Source organism: Pseudorasbora parva, chromosome 14, assembly GCF_024679245.1.
Source record: "Pseudorasbora parva isolate DD20220531a chromosome 14, ASM2467924v1, whole genome shotgun sequence".
NCBI lineage: Eukaryota > Metazoa > Chordata > Actinopteri > Cypriniformes > Gobionidae > Pseudorasbora > Pseudorasbora parva.
The window spans coordinates 47011896-47024887 of record NC_090185.1 but is presented as its reverse complement, the minus strand read 5'-3'; the positions used below and the strand labels follow the sequence as shown (position 1 = coordinate 47024887).

At 36.6% G+C, this 12992-nt stretch overlaps 1 long non-coding RNA gene across 3 annotated transcripts; it reads right to left on the bottom strand.

Annotated features, from left to right (window-relative positions):
- Nucleotides 1–8785: 8785 nt before the first annotated feature.
- On the bottom strand, nucleotides 8786–12210 carry LOC137039669 (uncharacterized). Of its 3 annotated transcripts, none has more exons than XR_010897755.1 (4): nucleotides 11658–11854; nucleotides 11330–11382; nucleotides 11163–11216; nucleotides 8786–9107 (listed from the first exon to the last, which is right to left on the bottom strand). It is a non-coding gene; the product is annotated as an uncharacterized lncRNA (long non-coding RNA). The 3 variants fall into 3 exon arrangements; XR_010897756.1 differs by lacking the exon at nucleotides 8786–9107 and adding an exon at nucleotides 12078–12210 and having other exon boundaries at nucleotides 11108–11216; nucleotides 11658–11802; XR_010897754.1 differs by lacking the exon at nucleotides 8786–9107 and having other exon boundaries at nucleotides 10506–11216; nucleotides 11658–11853.
- Nucleotides 12211–12992: the final 782 nt, after the last annotated feature.

The following is a 12992-nucleotide window of genomic DNA, read 5'->3' as shown; positions in this document are numbered from 1 at the left end:
GGTACAACAAAAACAATCTTAGTACCAATTTCCACTAGCTTTTTTTTGTTGACTAAACTTTTGTAAATCACAGTTATATGAACTGAAAATAAGTTGTCTGTGACATCATTTTGTTGTTGTTGGGTAAACTAGACATTATTTGTTTTCTGGAGGTACGCAACTATTCAGTAACAAATCTTTTGTAGTTGAACCAATTCAAGAAATGTTGTCCATTGGAAACAGGTTTAGATTAATTTGGTCATCACCATTTTGGTGATGAGTGTTTCCTTTGGTTGGGTAGTTAGCCTCATTGTGTGAGTTTGTAATAGTTTTAAGCCAAAAGGCATAATTTTTGCTAAGAAAGAAACCAAGTTGATTAAGTGTTCAGCCTCATAAACTCTAATAAATCAATATTATTATTTCTGACCAATATTTTACCAGCAAAACTTTGTTGCAGTAGAGCAGACCTTCTGAACTTGGAATACATTATTGGGAGGAGTGTTTTGCCACACACAGGCATCAAGAATCAGCATGGGAATCTCAACAATGGTGACATGCTTCATGCCGCAATGCATGCTGGGAGCCAAAGCAGTATTAAAATGAGTGCTCCCAGCATGCATTGTGGCATGAAGCATGTCACCCTTGTTTAGATTCATATACTGATTCTAGATGTCTGTCTGTGTCTAAAAAAAAGTTCCCACAATGTTTTTAAATATCAAAATTCAGAATGACTGATCTGCTGCAAAAAAAAAAAAAAACTTTTGTGGTAAATGTAATATACCATTATTTTTTTAAAAAATTAATCATGAAAAAAGTAGTCAACTACTCCCTTTATAAAGCTGTTCTCTAGATCACTTGATCATTGGTTACAGCATTATTTGCAACACATTATGTGTTTTATTTAACACTGTTACAAACTCATACAATTTGCTAAGACTCAAACTGCCCAACTAAAGGAAACAATCATCACCAAAAGGGTAACCAAACATTTTCAATAAAAAAGTCTACATCTGAACCAGTTCATTCTTAATAAGAGCTTCTGTTTCCAAAAGACACAAAATGCTGAATTGGCTCAACTACAAAGGATTTGTTACAGATTAGTTGCATCTCTCCAGAAAACAAATAATGTCACGTTGACTCAACGAACCATTTTTTTGTGTGTCACAGACAACTTATTTTCAGTTCGCATAACTGTTATTTACCAAAGTTGAGTCAACAAAAAAAAGTTAGGGGGAATTAGTATTAAGATTTTTTGTTGTTGTATGAGATTTGTACAGTATGGATTTTTGCTGAACCAACAAAACAAAATCAGTCTTCTCAACTTTTTGCAATTTGTGTTTTTTACAATGTGTGATATTTTGTTGAACCAACACAAAAAATTCAGTCATTTCAACTTTTTTAAAGTTGTGTTTTTTACAGTGCATGTTTTGAATATCTTAGGTCAGTTCAGCAACATCTCTGGTTATAAATTAAATATGCATAAAAGTGAATTTTTTCCAATTAATCAAACCGCAAGAGCTCTTTCGGCATCAATTCTCCCATTTAAATTAGCCTCAGATAGTTTTCGTTACCTGGGAGTTACAGTAACACGGAAACACACAGATCTTTTTAAACACAACTTTATTCCGATCTTGGAGAAAACAAAAGAGGATCTTGCTAAGTGGATTACTTTACCACTTTCATTTTTATGGCATTAATTCTACCAACAAGTGAATGTTCTACCCAAATTTATTTTCTTATTTCAAAATATCCCAGTATTCATACCAAAAGCATTTTTTTAAATCATTAGATCAAATTATTTCTGATTTTATCTGGAATGGGGGTCCAGTAAGAATTCAGAAACTATCTCTCCAAAAGCCTAAAAAACTCGGTGGATTCGCACTTCCGCATTTCTTGTTTTACTATTGGGCGGCAAATATTCATACTATTTTATATTGGAGTCAATCACACTACGGTCTTTGCCATTGGGTCCCGACATGGGTTGAAATCAGGGCTGGACTGGTAATCTGGCATACCGGGCATTTGCCCGGTGGGCCGACGCACTTTGGGGCCGGTAGTGTTTTAAAAAATAATAATAATAATAATTCTGTACCAAAATTTTGTAATCATTTTGTATAATAATGTGTAATTTTGACAACATGCAGCGACAGCGGCCCATTGGTTTGTCTTCTAAATTGACATGCCGCCGCGAGAGAGACCTCCCCTCCGTATTATGCGCTTTTTTCTATGTATTAATTTATTAGTAGGCCTATTTGAGCGCATGGACCTGCAAAAGGCGAATATCCGCACAGCGCAGCTGTTGACGAACGTACGCTGCGTTTAAATGCTGCTGTATACGGCACTTTGACTCTGAATTTTGTTTTATACAATCTATGGAAACATTACAGGTTCTGTGTTGAATCAGCTGAAAACAGCCGCGAGCATGTGTTCATGACGAGGTAAAGTTGAAAATGGCAACACACACAAACGCTTCACTTTAGCAGAACCACAATTTACATTGCAGGTAACAGCGAAGAAATATGGTGTTTTGGTAGAAACATTTATTAAAAATGTTGCTATATTACTTAAATTAATATTGCAGAATATAAATCACTTTTATAGAGGCTGTTTTCGTATTTAGGCTAGGCTACTACAGGTGTTTACATTTTTTTAACTTAAAAATATAATAGTTTATTATATGTTTTATTTAGTTTTAGCCATATAACCAAACCCCAGCAAAAACATTCACGGGGAACTCATGGGCCGGATGTGCTGGGTATGCCAGAGCCGAATTTTAGCCCCAGTCCAGCCCTGGTTGAAATGGAATGTGACTCTTGCAGCCGAGTCTCCTTACATGCTTTGCTATGTTCCTCTATAGCTTTAAAATCCTCTCACTACTCATCCAACCCGTTAGTACTACACAGTTTAAAAATCTGGCACCAGTTCAGGAAACACTTTGGATTTCAAGCAATGTCAGGCCTGTCTCCCATATATAAAAATCCTTCTTTTATAGCTTCCACCTCTGATGGAGCCTTTGCATTATGGTTTAGAACAGCCTTTCTCAAAGTGGGTGCAGCGGCACACTGGGGTGTCCCGTGACTGTGTCAGGGGTGCCGCCAAAAAATTATGTTGGCTAAAAATAAATAATAATAATCTGAAATTTCATATATAGAATATATTTGAATTTACATAAATACATTCTTCTTCTTTTTAACCCTTTCGCACGTATGATCACACATTCACGCATGTGATTAGAACGGTCAGTGCATCACGTTCATTCAAATGTGCTTTTGCGTTGGCTTGCACTGAGCCAGAGACAGGCGCGCTCAGAGCTGCCATATATCACAACTTTTCAGTGTTTTCAGCCACATAATGTTTATTTTAGGTTTCAAACGTATACGTACTAAACAATACATTTAGAGTTTGTAAAATACACAATGATGAAAAATGAAGAGGCAATAATAATCCTTTCCATTATAATTAGTTTTATTCATATCAGATACACATTGTGTAAGTAACTTTAAAGTTTACTCTATTCTTCTACCAGTTCACCTGCCACTTACTTTTATGTATTTTGGGAGAATTCACGTCTTGTAACTTAAATCTAACAGATCCGATTTTCTGAACTGCGCCTGCTGTGGCGATGGCGGCGCCCATCGTGCATAAAGCTCAACTAACGCGATCATTATAAAGTTGTTTAAACGACAAAACACTGCCACTTGTATATATTTGACAATCGGAATATCAGATATTTCAGGCCATATCTAAAAAAATTGTGAATATTTTGAATAAAAAAGGAAAAATGACATAAAAGCAGATCATCATTCATTCTCTGTTGTTGCTGCAGTGTGTCACGTGGCAAGCAATGACGCGTCACCATGGAAACCATAAAGTGACACATTAACAACGGTCGCTTCGAAAAACAGAATGTTTTAAATTTACGTGTGAAAGGGTTAAACATATTAGCGGATTATACAGGACATTTGCATTTAAATTTGGGTTATGCAGTGTTTTTAAATTATATTTTAAACTGGGGTGCCTTGAAATTGTATGCACTTTTGAAAGGTGCCCTGACTGAAAAAAGTTTGAGAAAGGCTGGTTTAGAAGGGGCATTGTAAATATTAATGATCTTTTCAATGAATTTATAAAAAATACATTTGCCCATTTCCCTCATGCACCTGCTAAACAAGAGATCGATCAAATTTTGGAAATGCAAATTTCTAAAGGTGCCGTCTCCAATATTTACAAAACCATTTTTTCATTCACTGCATTCGCAGATTTGTCACCCATGTCTAAAATAAAGCAGAGTTGGGAACTTGACCTTGACCACATTTTTACTGATGAGGAATGGTCTAAGGCCCTTTTTCGTGTTCATACCTCCTCTATTTGCGCTTGTCACTCACTAATACAGTTTAAGTTGCTACACAGAATTTACTGGACAAAAGCAAAACTGTGTAAAATAAATCCGGACTTCGACCCTACTTGTGACCGTTGCCGACAAGCTTCGGCTACTCTTTATCATACTTTTTGGCTCTGTCCAGCATTGACTTCTTTTTGGACATCTATCTTCAAATCAATCTCTAACATTTTTATTTTAGATATTGAGCCGTGCCCCTTGGTAGCGATATTTGGTCTTAATCCTGCTAAAGTGTCCTTATCACCTCTCCAATCAAATGCTCTAGCATTCTGCTTAATAATTGCTAAGAGGCTTATATTAATGAACTGAAAAAATCCTTCCCCACCCAGTTATATCCATTGGATGCATGACTTGTTGCAGTTTATTCAAATAGAAAAAATCTGATTCACAATGGTCGGCAAATCAGAACAATTCCACATGATTTGGCAACCTTTCCTTTTGTACTTCAAAACATAATTATTTTTCTAAAATACCTTTCCTTAACACTTAATTCTTATTGGCCTTATTGTCTGGCTCCTGCCTGATTGATTAAGAAACATCAGAAATATTCATAAAATAAAGGGAAACATTTTTTTCCAGAGACTCTCTATGAAGGTGCATGGTGTTTTTGTTTTTATTTATTTTTTATTTTTATTATTATTATTTTTATTTTTTATTTTTTCTCATTTTGTCTGTATGTAACTAATCCAGAGAGTAAGGAATGCTTTTGCTTAATTCTACTTGGATTTCTTGATCATTAAGCTGTAACAAATTCTGTATCTTCCCTTTTATAACAACTCTTTGATTGAAAAATATTAATAAAAAGAGTTAAACTAAATATCTCAACGCGTGCGCTTTTCGGGTGTTTCATCCTCGCGCCTGTGGTCTTTTATCTCAAGGGATGAAAGCTAAGTTAAATATGTTGTAATCGGATCGAATCTCACGTTTGCCGAGGCAGTGTGTAGTAGACGATTCCATATGAAAAAATATTAAAACAGTATTGATTGGTGGTGATTATGGCTGAATTTTAATTCTGAGGAATTAAAATTAATTTAATATTATCTGACTTTAAGGAGTTAGATATGTTTATTCAGTCTATCATTCAGAACATGTTCATTGGTGGGTGATTATGGTGACATTTAATTCTGAGGAAAATCTGACCATTTAAATCTGACTTTGTGAAGGTAGATATTTTATGCCTAGCATCCAAATCATGTTCACTTATCTATACATTAATCTAAACGAAAATCTTCCGGAGAGCGATCGAGGTCACTTCCTCCGTGGAGTTTTCTGGAAGTCGATGCTGCGATCCGCCGTCTATGACACTCAGACCACATCGATTTCCAGTTAATGCATGCTGCTCCAGCCGCCTCTAGAAGACTTGCAGCTGGGCAGCAAACGCGTTCGCACACCGAAAATTCTCCCCGACTAAGCTCTGCCCGGTGGCTGCTTCAGGGGGTCGGGCAGGAGGCTCGGTCGGTACCGGAGGCCAGCATTGAGAGGCTGGTCTCCCTAGTAGAGTATTTTGTGGCATGGTTATGCCTCCTGAATATATTAACTTTGGCTCTGGGTCCCTTTGGAAAAAGGGTGCAGACTGCTCAGTGTTCCACGCCCGAGGTCATCGGTGTGGTCTGGACGGTGATGTGCCCTGCCCAGTGGCAGGCTATGTACTGTGTCAGTTGGAATATGATGATGTGTCTGATAGGCTACATAGCCTACCGAATGCAGTCATGTCAGTTTTCTTATTTGCTGTTTTTTTTCTGGTTACCAGTTGAACATATCAGAAAACCAATCATGGAAAATAGGGACACAAGTCGGTTCTAGGGCATTTTGAGTTATTCACAGATTCTGAAAGTGTAGTCTCCAAGCTTTCCAACGATGTGTAATACATGCAAATCTGATAATATTAGGAGAAGTTGTGGCCATTTGAATGTAGGCATTTAAAAAGGTTTAAAGGGGAGAAATCGGTCTCTAAAGTTTTGCAGTTCTCACCTGTTCTCACCTGCTGGGAGTGACAATAGGGCTCATTTACATCTCATTTACATAAGCCACACCCCCTGTAAAGCTGCATGGTTGCATAATGCATAGTAATGACAGACGCAACAGGAAAAATCTGACTGCATACTATTAATAATAAAGGATAGCAGATGCTAACATTAACATCTAAAAGCCCATTATAGTAATGACGGTTTTCGCAAGTGATACGATGCTAACGTTTACAATAGGTAGGTATGGGAAGGTCTAAACATGAGATAACGTGTGTGTGTTCTTAGAATAAACACAAAAAGACAAATATTGATGTTTATGGAAACACACCCCATAAGAAACAGAAAAGTATTCTTGCAGATCTCGTTGCCTTACCATAGAGCGTTATCTACAGATCAAGCGTGATTACAGGAACATTAAATCATCTTAGATAGAGTTTCATCGTGTTGACTGTCGTAACTGAACGTGACATACACACACAGTTTAAAGCTGAACGGAGAGTGACTGACATCCGCGGCGGAGGGAAGCATGCATTGACGTGAACTTGAATTTAATGACTTAAATATTAATCTGTCCCTCACATTAAACTATGGAATGGCTTCAGAACACTTATAATATAGAGCACAAATCGCTGATGATGCTTTATAATGTTTTTGTGCCTTTTGTGTGGCGCTGGAGCTTAACAATAACACAGAATATTATACGCGCAATATCACATTTGGATCGGTCCAGTCTTACTGATACCCAATCTGGCAAAAAAATGGCGGATCGGAGCCGATACCGATGCTGAGTATCGGATCAGTGCATCCCTATTCAAAACAATCCTCAATGCCTCACCCCACTCCATGTCTCCAGACATATGCGCATCTTATGTATAACCTATCTTACTCATGCTGCTTTTTTAAATAATCAACATATGAAATAAAAAATATATTAGAGGCTAATATTTAAACAAAGCCTAATTAAATAGGCTATAGGTTTTCTTTAACCCATGGCTTATGAAGTCGCCGACTCATTCTGGTGGACATTGACTTTTATGGCAGCAGATATAACTCACAATACAATAGACATTTTTAGCAATACAGATATGTCCAAGACATAATTATAAACTATAAACTGTCTACTTTTATTTGTGTACATTCACAAAAGTCGTTGATTCAGAGAACAGATTATTCTGCATGCACTCCAAACGCTGACTTCCTTTAAAATATATATATATTTTGTTTATTAAACGCAAAGTTTTTCATTTTAAAAGCATTTCTAAATTCAGTTCGTATTTCTAAATGAAATTCAAAGCCAAAATAACGAGGAAAAGAAAAACCTTTGAGTTACCACCATGCAAATTCAAACATTTAGTTCTTTTAATTTTAATGAATGCGTGGATAACACGCCTATCCTTCCATTAAAAATAATGGCTAATGCGGTGCTGGGATATAAACAAACTTAGCAACATATGTTACATACTTTTCGGAATGACTTATCATGAGTGGGATAAAAACGTTTTAGATGCATAACAGCGGTTAATGGAAACGCCGTTATTTCGCAAACGTTTATTAATCGACAATTATCAGCCTAAATATCGCAAAGGTTTTGTGCAAATCTGTAATGGAAACGCGGCTACTGAGAGAGCAGTCCAAACTAATTCAAGTGGATTCTGGCCAATAATGTCCGATAATTTGCATGTCCTGCCACTCTCTTTCCACAGCTAAAGAATCCAGCCGTATGTTGTACATAATGTCTGGAGGAAGTTTCTGGCTACAGGACTGTCTCCCATGCAGAGGAGACAGGTCTAACTGCAGAACCGCAGAACCCATATACGTCACTCACAACGCTCTGAGAACAACAGCGCCATGCCACAGTCTCATGCCGGAAGTGGGCGGAGCTGATTTATCTTCGCATACATTGCTCTATTTGGAGCGTTTCAAGCCCAAATTTTAAACGATGTTAATAATGTCAAGTATTTAATTAATAAGTTCTAATTGAAGATAGATAGAGAGATGATAGATAGGCTAGATAGATATACTCACTCATAGTTAAATCATATATGTTTTAAAATAAACAATACTGGATATTAATACAACATAAAATAATTTACGTTAAAAATGTATTTATAAAAAAAATATTGTAACGTTTTTAAAGTAAAAAGTTGCTATTATTTTTTATTTATTTATATTATTTCTTAAATATTATATTAGATAAACTGAACACAAATCTTAACACACAAAAAATGAAAACAAAGATTGAGCATTTGAACATTTATTTTTATGATACAATATATTTGTTTTTTACTCAAGCATCTCAGAATAAACCTTTTTTTCATAGTACATAATATATATTACACAATTCTACAGTTATGCATGATTCAGATTCATCAAACAAACCCCAAAACACACAGAAATTGTTTAAATTTATAAAATGTTCCTTAAAAATCCCCTTAAGTAGCAAAGGCATCATATACTAGCGTGGGTTTGCTTTAGAAAATACACAATCAGACCAAGGGGAATAAATTGAGCTAAGTTGAAAGTAATTGCACAGCAGGTACATGACAAATTAAATCTAAAATAGATGTAACCTCTATAAACATTGACAACTGTCTCTTTGGCCAGTTGTCGGTCAACCATTCAGCCTGTGAAAGTTGAAGGGCTTTTTCCTAGTCTTCCAATTTCAAATTTCAGAAATCAGGGCTCTTCCACTAAACTGTTGAAAACTTTTGGTTGTTCCACAGTCTTTACACTGCAGTGCAGAGGTCTTCTGTGATCCTCCGCTCCTTCATGAGACAAGGGTCCAAACAAATAGGATGAAATGCTGGAAGTGTTTTAACAATACCGTGTGTTGAAGTCAGGATGTAGCATGTATAATAAAGTTGTGAAATTCAATTTCTCATGTCTAAATTTCTGACATAAATGATACCCTGTCACAATCAAATTAATTAACCATTTTCAGTTCAAAATGTATACAGAAATTAAAGGCAAGCACTTCATAGGGCTTCTCACACTGAGCTTATCGTCATTCTAAACACACTTTTAACCTCGGGTAAAGTAACATTTCACACTTTTATATTTTACGTGCTTTGGACAGTCACTGAAACACTGTGCACTCTATATAAATAATAAAGTCAGCATTGAAGAGGAAAAACATCAAATGCAAACAGAAAACGCAATTGCAGCGAAGAAGAGACCATTTAAATTATTGTATAGTCTGAAATGTCCATTCAGGATAAACTTGTAATACAAGGACATGCAAAGCTTGAGCATTTATGAAAACATATTGGCCCTCATTTATCAAAAGTGCGTACACCAAATTTCCAGCGTACACCTTGCGTACACCCAAACCCACGGTGACTTTGAGATTTATCAATATGGACGTTGGCGTACGGCACGCTCAAATCCTACACCAGCTCAGGAGGTGGTGTACGCACGTTTGAGTTAGTGTGAAAATGCGCAGAAAAACAATTCCTAACACCACAAAACGCACTGACAAGATATGCTATATGACCCACTGTTAAAAACCACAACAACAACATTTAGTGTTTATTTTTGTGCAACATGAACGTCAATGTTTAATTTGTGTGACTTTACCAAAGCGTTTGATCTGTAGGCATATGTATTCCTCCAGTCGCGAGCCTGTCCGCTTTATCTGACGTTTCAGGCCCGCGCCTGGCCCAGCAGCTGCGCACGCACTGGGACTAAAATAATTCAGACTGACAAAATAATAAAAATGGCCTTCTTCTTTTAAATAATAATAAAATCAATAAAAACGGCATTCTTCTTCTAAATAACAAGCGTCATTAAGAATAATAATCATAATAATAATAAGAAGAATCTTACAAATTGTCATGTAATTATTAATGTGAATGAATCTTACTCCACATCACATCATCATCACTATTGTACACCCCAATACATGTGCCGCGATACGAAATTAAATGCTAATTGTTTCAAAACGTGCTGTAAAATAATGCAGTGATGGTAATTTATCATCCAAACAGCTTTAAACTGCTGGAGTGCGCTTCTCAACCCCCACACTAACAGTAGCTACTCGTAATTTGGGTCCATATTTTGTTTTTGTGAGCGCCTTTAATCCCACTCTTTAAACTCCCAAATAAAACAATTTCGGGTTTTTTTCCACTTCCCTGGTGATCTCGATGGGCGCGTCTCAATCATCTCAATAGTTCAGTAGTCAGAGCACTGATCAGGGAGTCAGCCCGTTGACTTATGCCCTAATCAGTGCCCTGACTAAGTGGACTAAAGAGATGATTGAGCGCGCCCGATCTCCACGTCGGAGAAGTTTCGTTTCTTTGCCGTCTTCTGTTTGTCCATGGCGTAAAATGAGGGCGTGCGGGAGGCAGAGACTTGAATATATAGGGGCGTGTTATTCTAATGACGATCGTTTTCAGCCGCGGGATTTATCAAGGGCAGGTATTGCGTACACCTGAATTGCAGAGGTGCGCACAGTTTCATAAATCAGGCGGTGAGAGGAGTGTAAGCATAATCTTACGCCAACATATACACCCGTTTCTACGCAAGATTGATAAATGAGGGCCATTGTGTGCAGTGCAGTGTCTGTCAGTGACCCTGATACTGCACATATGTTATCCTATGGTTTATTAAAGTACAGCGTGGAACGGCAGTGTATGAATACCCAGGATTAATTGTTCATCTCAGGTAAATGATGATCAGTGTGAAACATGAAGCAAGATAACCCAGGATTCTGTATATCCGGAGTTTACTATTTCGAGTGTGAAAAGCCCTAATGTTTTTTACCCTAATGAAGGGAAGCTTGTATTTAAAAAAAAAAATTACCTTTTCCTTCTTTTTCTTACCATTAACATGACGATCCTACTGTCAATAGAGCCATCCAACTGTTGTGGAACAGTCTAAAACAATTGAACATTATAGAATAGAAGAACATTCCTGGAAAATGTGACATTTAACAACACACTATCTGTATAAGTAGCTTATGTCTTTATTAGAGCCTTTTAAAACTAACCTTGTTTTTGATCAGCTTCCATTATCCTGGGTGACATTCTGATTGTCAATTTACTGCAACAAAATCAAACATATATATATATATATATATATATATATATATATATATATATATATATATATATATATATATATAATGCTTGGTTGTGTACTTAATTTAATTTTAATGGGACACATTCAAACACATTAAATAGTGTTTTCATTTTGTTAGCTTAAGCAATATATATATTTTTATATATATACTTTATAACCAACTAATTCAAAAGGGACAACAAATAAGTACTATTTCTTGCTACTGTGTATAAACAAATAACTCAAAACCTTCATACCTCCATGGACAGCTGCTTTTTGAAGTGAATTTGAAGGTGTACTGTGCCATCTGGTCAGTTTAAAACACTGGGCAGTAGAAACTGTTGCAGAATGTCTTGCATTGATGTACATGAAGTAAAGCTGATCCTCTCCAAATCGTAATGCCTCAATAAATTAGTGGGAAAAACACATAAAACACTGGTGAGTATCAGATAAAAGCAAATAAAAAATACGGCGCCAACAACAAAATAAAATCACAAACAATTATGTTACTTAAACCAAGACCATATCAACAGACGCGATAGACATCGTAAAGCAGAGCACATTAGAAAAAAATACAGCCACTTTCTGTATAAAGTGTTAATACAACAACGATGGATCAAATACACAACACAAATAAACTTGATAGATTAAAACCACAACACAAAACAGCTGTTTACCGTGTCCTCTTCTTCCGCCGTGCCGATTGTTTAGTTTTCGTGAACTCCGCCCACTTCCGGCATGAGACTGTGGCATGGCGCTGTTGTCCTCAGAGCGTTGTGAGTGACGTATATGGGTTCTGCGGTTCTGCAGTTGGTTATTATTGATGCAGAGAGTTCTCTTTTCTCCTCGTGTAGTCAAAGTTACAGATTTTCTTTTTCCCCATCGAATGTTACTATGCATATAGCCTCTTATATCTTACAGTCCAACTCGTCTGACACCAGTCTGATACATTCTTCCTCTTCTTTATCTTCCCTCATTGAAGATTAAGGATATTATTCAGTCTTATTATGCTGCATTCATCGTTGCATAATAAGTAGCTACGCTTCCCTTGGAGGGCGGGGCAATACCTAAAGTCGGCTTAATTCCATTTCTATGGGCCTGCATGTCTGTTTGCTGTAGCCAATACTGTTCTCTCATTGAGAACAATCACTCTTCCAACTGTGTTTGAAGTGAATGAGTGGAGCAAAAGTGTGATAATTCACAGTGAGGCAACCACACATCACAGAGTCTGCCTGGGTGAGGGTTTTATCAGTTTGTGTTTGATCACCAGTCGTTACAAAGTGAAAGTTGATCATTTGAAAGTTTTGAATGGAAGCCCAACCTTGAAGTGTTATCCATGATTCAAAACGCATTCGGCTCATCAGGAGAAAGGTGAATAATGCTAATTAAACTACAGGCACATTACTGTTATGTTTCCAATAAGTCATGAAATTACCTAAATATTATGAATGTAATTGGAATGTTTCCGGTTATCTTATAACCTTAGGATATCGTACTGATGACGCTGTGAGTTGGTCATTTGATGGTGAAGAAATTACAAGCATGCAACATTTGAATTCCTCTGTCAGTTAGAAAGTCATGAAATTAGCAAA